Source organism: Chenopodium quinoa, unplaced genomic scaffold (assembly GCF_001683475.1).
Source record: "Chenopodium quinoa cultivar QQ74 unplaced genomic scaffold, ASM168347v1, whole genome shotgun sequence".
Lineage (NCBI taxonomy): Eukaryota > Viridiplantae > Streptophyta > Magnoliopsida > Caryophyllales > Amaranthaceae > Chenopodium > Chenopodium quinoa.
In genome coordinates, this window is record NW_018743708.1 from 12,901 (window position 1) to 20,069 (window position 7,169).

Genomic DNA, 7,169 nt, shown 5'->3' on the forward strand with positions numbered 1-7,169 from the left:
CAAACTACCCTACACCCCATCACACAAACAACACATACCACCAGCCCCACTCTAAGTAATTCTAGATGTCCACAAATTGACAAAATAAAATTTCAACTTCACTGAAAATACAAGTATTAAAACTTGAAAGCTTTGTCCCTAAATGGATCAGCAGGTAGGTTATGGTAATTCAAATTTATGATTGAATCGATTTCTTGTTAATCTTCAAGTCATAAAAAATTTTAGGCCAAAAAATCATGTTAAAAATCCTTAATTTTAGACAATTTGGAGTCCATGCTTGAATTTGAGTCCTTTTTTTTAGCGAGAAAATGCTAAATTCTAGTATCAAATTTTGAAGCTGTCCGAGAACAGATCAATAGATTTTGGAACATCGCATCTAAACAAGACTACATTGCTAAAACTTGTAATGTACATTGAACAACAAAGTATATACATGCATTCTACAACATACAAGACTTGAATGAGAGAAGGATGGGGAGAGACTATGCTTCTTAAAAGACAACAGAAGATTAAACAGAATGAGACAGGTGACTACTCAAAAAATGGTATCAGTAGTAAGCTTTCTTTTTGGAGGACTTTTCTCTATAATCTGTTTCTGTAAATCCATGAAATTAGAACCCTTGTGTGCAAATAATCTCCGCAGATTTATGACCGAGAGCTCACTGAAGTTGGCTACTGCAAGATCAGCCTGCACCAAGTCATACCTGCAAACACCAATATTAGTCACTGAATTCATTCTCCAAGCAAGCACATCTAACTCCAACCCTCCAATTAACCTTGCCGTGCCTGTGTTGGACACGTATTTACCACTTTAAATGGATATGATAACTCAGATACTTATAAAGAGTCTGATTTATGTGAGGAGTCCAAGTAACATAGTAGTCCATAAAGGCATGGCCTCCAAATCAATAATTTATGATTAATTATAGTGGAGATTTATGCAAATGCTGAGAAGTGTAAATTATTTATGCTCATTTGAAGACTAGACACCCACAGCTGAAAAATAATAGAACTAATACTCTGATCAAATTTAGTGTATACATTCTATAGAATCTTTCATGATACTTACGCAGGGTGAGCACCAATAAGAGCTACAGCCATCATTGTACAGTTATGAGCAGCTGTCACACCTCTTGGGTCATCCTCAAAGACGATACACTTTGAAGGTTTCCTATCCAACTGCAAGAAAAATTATTAGCAGGATTAATTAACAGACACTGAATATATAGCAATTGCAGACAACAAAATTTCATTGTGCTATAGGCTAAAATAATCATAACCTTGTATCTTGTCTTAAAATTACTTATGAAAGGAAGTGCTAGTAAAAGTTGAAAAGGGCCAATATATCTCAAAAGATGAAATAATTCATTCAATGAGATCAAATAAGTTGTACTCAGTCCTGTAGACCGGGTATCTATGAGCTAGAAGTAGAGAAAAATCAGGTAATTGTATGGTAACCTCACCACCATAAAGGTCAAGATTTCAATTGCAGTCATCAACAAGATTTGAAAAAGTAAAGCAGACAAAGGATATTAACAGAGTTTCTCTGTACACTGTACAGAGAGTTCCTACCTTTACAGCCGCAGAGAGAAATCTATGGGCCATTGCCTCCATGCCGTCTTCTTCACTCACTATGGCCTGCAATGTGAAAATATATCAGTTGGAAGACAACTTCCTTAAACAACCGCAACTATTTAGTAAATGACGAAAAAGATGCCACCAGAAGGTCCAGAATATTATATGAGAGAAATAAAACTCATCACTGGGACAAGTTCAATATGCACTCCCAAAATCTCAACTTTATCCCAGCAGGCCTCACTTGGAAGGATGAGTAACACTACTACCTTCATCTTTCTCGTTCTTCTGCCCTGTGCCCCCCCTCTCGTTGAAGCAAATACAGTAAGAACCGTCACCACTCACCACACTGTTGCTTTTCATTATTACAGTACAATAATCACCGACACAAACAAAATCAACCAGGTACCTGAAAGTATTTCTTGATTCCCATCCTATCTAGAGCTTCAACCATGATTCTTCTGTCAAGATTTGAAACAATTGCACAAGGTATACGAGCTGTTGACACTGCCTCCAGCCATTCTTCAACACCTTCCAAAGGTCTATCAAGCTGAGAACATGGTAAAAAAATGAATATCTAGACTAGAGAAGAATCCCCACCCCACCAAAAAAAAAAAAAAAAAAAAAAAAAAGCGAAAAAACTCACCTTGAGAAGATTCTCATAATACAAATGTGAAAGTCGCATCTTTAGCAAATATACATCAGTTTCTGATTTCTCCCACTGCAAAACCTAAAAGGTTTGAGAAGGTTAGTGTTTTACACATCAGTTGGACTCTGCACAATTTGCATTCTCCAAGAAAACATAGAAATAACTTGTATCTCCTCTTCCCAACTCAGGTAAGTAAACAAATGGCACGAGTGTGGTTTGAACATTAACAAGACAGCACAATAGTATCTTTATACAAAATTAAGTTTCCTTCAATCTAAGCTTGTCTTAAAGAGTGTAGCAAAATAAGCATTTGTCATACACAACAAAAAAACAATCAAGCCCAACAGAACAGCACCAAGTACTAAATAAAGGCCAAAGAACTGAAAGAAGTATATAAACAAAACACCACAGGAGACGTTTCTGAGATGTGCATGTGTGTATGAGGAAGACTCGTGGTTCAAAATGTTGTGACAACCTCAGTTTTGAGATGTTTCAAAGAACGGAACTTTTAAATATTCAGGGAGATATTTTTTCAAATTCCAAAAAATCAGAACATGGAGATGCCTGGATGTATACATATCAATTAATCAATGACAAAACCAGTAGGATCCTCCAAGGTCAACTAGAAGATTGACAGGCTATCTGCAAAAACTCAAAAGACAGAAACTAGTCACCCAATCACTCATAAACAAGTTATTTAACTAGTTATTTTGAAATTAATTGTCAGGCAAGTTTTCTAGCCATATCCTATCTCCTTTCAAAGGGAAAAAAATGTTCCACAAAAATAAGCATAACTTTGTCGCTGGCTTTACTTATTCAGTAATTAACTTGAAATTAATAGTCTTTGGACATCTGATAATTGAAAAACAATATCATGATCCATGTAAGTGCATCATAAGCACCATCTATATAGAAATTTTCATTGATTGTAAACCTCAGACCTTATTAAGCACATGATCAGGACCTGAGTAAAGCATCAGCCTTTGAGTACCAGCATCCTCGGGAATTTCTTTTCCTGCAAAGAAGAAAAACACAGAAAAAGAGACCAATTAGAATAGCACCAAATAAATGTAAGATCAGTGATAGAATCTATTTTCTTCCTCTACCTTAAACTCTTCAACAACAAATTGAAGCATAGATATTTTTAATTCCTATGGAATCAATCTCCACAATAGGTGAAGCATAGATATACATCATACTAATTAGAAACAAATCAGGCAAATTAAAATTATCTTACCATGTATAGTATTCAGCACTCAGAGGTTCTAGGTTAACATCAAGCATACAAGTAAGGATTTCTCACATGAGATAAATACATACCCTCTTCAGAAGCAAGCTGTTTCCAAGCATTCAACTTCAATGCTCGAGTATCTGCCTGTAACATATTGAATACACTTTAGTTTGGCAAAAAATTGAATCAAGGTAGAATATGATGTGAAATTGTATCTACCACAATCAGTTGTATCACAACGTTATGAAATCGCATAAATGGGCAAATTAAGTGGAAAGAAGAAAGGAGATAAGATATTACAGAGTAGATAATACAAGCATTTGAGAGGCTTGTTCTCTCCCAAAGTGTAAGACAAAATTAACAGAAACACTAAACCAAATTCTTCCTGATTTTTCTCTCACTGATCTCCTCTTTATATAGAATTTCTCTGTACTAGATAATACAAGCATTTGAGGGGCTTGTTCTCTCCCAAAGTGTAAAACAAAATTAACAGAGACACTCAATTAAATTCTTCCTGAATTTTCTCTCACTGATCCCTTTATATATAATTTATCCGTGTAATTAATTGACTTCCTTCCTCTTGAAGCTAATGCTAACAATATACTTCATATTATGCATTGGCGCATTGCCTTCATTATTCTTCCCCAGTAGACCAGTCTATTACACATAACTTCATCCCAAGATGAATAGCCATATAGGTAGTGCTATACTTGAAATTAAATTATCAGATATCTATTTGAAACTGAAAGTCTTAGAGCAACTATGTCACTACATATTTCAAGAAATTTTTTCCTAAATTGGAACATATAGAAGGCAAACAGAATGTTTCAGAGGCAATAGATTCTCTCAGAAGTACAAAAGTAGATAACAATGAGATCCTTTTTCAAAAAAATTTAGCTTAGAGGGTGGGATGAGCATGAAAAAAAAAAAAATAAATTTCTAAAAAAAAAAAACATAATACTTCACACGAAACAATAAGAGAGAATGGAGCTATAATACACTGTGTTAATTGTCAAGGCAAGTTTTCTAGCCATATCTTATCTCCTTTCACAGGGAAAAAAATGTTCCACAAGAATAAGCAAATTTCAATCACATTTTACATTCCTGAACTAAATTCCGCCTTTTTGTTGGATTAACGAAGGTTTGCAAGCATAACTTGTGAACAAAAATGATTAACACAAAAAAACAAACTAATGAAAAGGGAATATACCACAACATTGTCCCAAGAAAAAATAAGTCCAAAAGCTTCATCGGGTTTCATGGCATATCGTATTCTTTGAAGAAACCCCTCTTGCAACTTGTCATTCAAAAAAATCCTAACAACAATGGAAATAAAATGAGCAATACATAATGCCACAGAAAATAAAATTCGACAAAATTGAGTTTCATCGACGAACAAAAAAACTTAGTATTAACACTCCTATTACACACATAAAAGAAGAAGTATTTTAATTGTGTTTTCTTACCACATCAACTTTTAAGGGTCCATCAGGCCTGAATGTCTCAAAACCCTCTCCATATTCAGCTCCAATAGCCTGAATATCCAAAATTATTGCTTCAATTTTGCACAAATTACATAATTCATACGAAATATATGCACAAATAATTACAAATCATGGGAATATAGAACACTCTAAAATAATTAAAGTAACCGACTCAAATAGCACAAAATACATTAAATTTCATAAACCCAGAAACCCCTTCTGAGATTTTTCACACTAAAGACTCAAAAACCTCAATTTTTCCAAATTCAATCCAAACCCACTTATAATTATAAACTAATTTCTCAAATTTAACTGAAAATTTGACATTCAACCAATATACAAGTATTAAAATTAAACCCAAAAAAAAAAAAAAAAAAAAATCACATACCTCTTCCTTAAAATATTTTCCCGGGAGAAAAGGGAGCTCATTAGGATCAAAATTACAAGCGTTTCTAATCAACAAACGCTGTTTATTTGGATTCTGACGCCTCAATCTCTGCTTTTCCAAAACAACAATGAAATTTAGCAATTTAAAGAACATTAAATCATAGAAAAAATCAAAAAACAACAATAACTAAAAAAAATTAATATTTATAATATTACCGGTAATTTGAAGTTGGTGAGAAATTGAGAGTCAGACAGAGCAGAAGAAGAAGAGGGTCTCTGGGGAAGTAAAGCAGAACCTCTGATAATATTGCAGCACTCCATTTTTTTAGCTACTCTATCAATTTCTGGAGTTTAAAGTTGTTTATTAAATTTTTTATTTATTTTTACAAAATTCGACCTTTCCAGGATTTTTATTTTATTCTACTATAAAGGCTTTATTATGGATACGAGTCATTAAAGAACTTGGGCTATCTTGGACGAGAGATTGTTGTATAACCCGGGTGCATTGTACACTTATATGTATTTTGTTCTTATTTTGATGATTGTTTTTCATTTAATTATCAAATGAACAGCAAAAACTCCTGTGTTGGGTGTACGGTGCATCGGGGTGTATATAACAAATTCTAATCTTGGACCTAATGTAATAATTATTGGACCTATTCACATTTTTTTTGTTTACAGTCTTGTAAGAGTAATGGAGTCTTGGCTAACAACTTGTTGATAAGTATATTAGGTGACTCGTACTTCGTAGCTTTGTCCGCCCGATCGGGCGGACATTGCCCGGTCTGACCGGGCGGAAGAAGAAGAGGTGCCTGGCAAATTCGTTGAAGAAGCTGCTCTCGCGCCCGACCGGGCGAGCCTTCGCCCGACCGGGCGAGCCTTCGCCCGATCGGGCAGACCTTGCCCGGTCTGACCGGGCGGTGGGGGTTGGATACGTTGAAGCATTCGTATGGAGTTTTCTTCTCGCGCCCGATCGGGCAGACCTTGCCCGGTCTGACCGGGCGGAGAAGGAAAAATACGGAACGCGGATTTTGCGGTTTTAGGTTATCTTATTTTATTATCTTTTTGCCCAAGTATCTTTTAATTAGGGATTAATATAAAACCTCCCTAATATCAGTATTAGGGTGAAGAGAGACAGAGTGAAAGCCGTTCTTGAGAAATACAAGAATCATCTTTGTAATCTTTGCAGTTTATAGTGAAATCATTCGATCTCGGTGCCCGTGGACGTAGCTATCACATCGATAGTGAACCACGTAAATTCTTGGTGTTGTTCTTATTGTTTGCATTGAATTTCTTTATTGTTTTCTTGTTTGTTTTCGACCTTTGCTTCCGCTGTCGCACAACAATTGGTATCAAGAGCTCAGGTTCAATCCTTGGAGAGTTTCTTGAAGATAACAATGGCAGGAGATTCAACAATAAGAATTGAGAAGTTTACCGGGAAAAATAGTTTCGGGCTATGGCAAATTAAGATGAAGGCTCTGTTAAAACAACAGCAGATATGGCGTCCGTTGGCTCCAAAGAGTACTACTTCGGAGTCAGGAGACGGACCGACTGACTCGCAGTTAGAAGTTATGGAAGAGAAGGCACACTCTACCATATTACTTAGTCTTGATGATCAAATCATCACGGAGGTGGCTGATCAGGAAACGGCGGCTGGATTGTGGCTGAAGCTGGAGTCATTGTATATGACTAAGTCGTTGACCAACAAATTATTACTGAAACAGCGGTTGTTTAGCCTCCGGATGCAGTCAGGTACTTCCTTACGGGAACATCTAGAAAAACTTAACTCTATTTTGCTTGATTTACGTAATTTAGATGTTAAAATTGATGATGAGGATGCTGC

The 7,169-nt window shown here is 35.6% G+C and overlaps 1 pseudogene; it reads right to left on the minus strand.

The window, feature by feature from the left end:
- Nucleotides 1–329: 329 nt before the first annotated feature.
- Nucleotides 330–5,803, minus strand: LOC110684528 (annotated as a pseudogene).
- Between the last annotated feature and the right edge of the window lie 1,366 nt (nucleotides 5,804–7,169).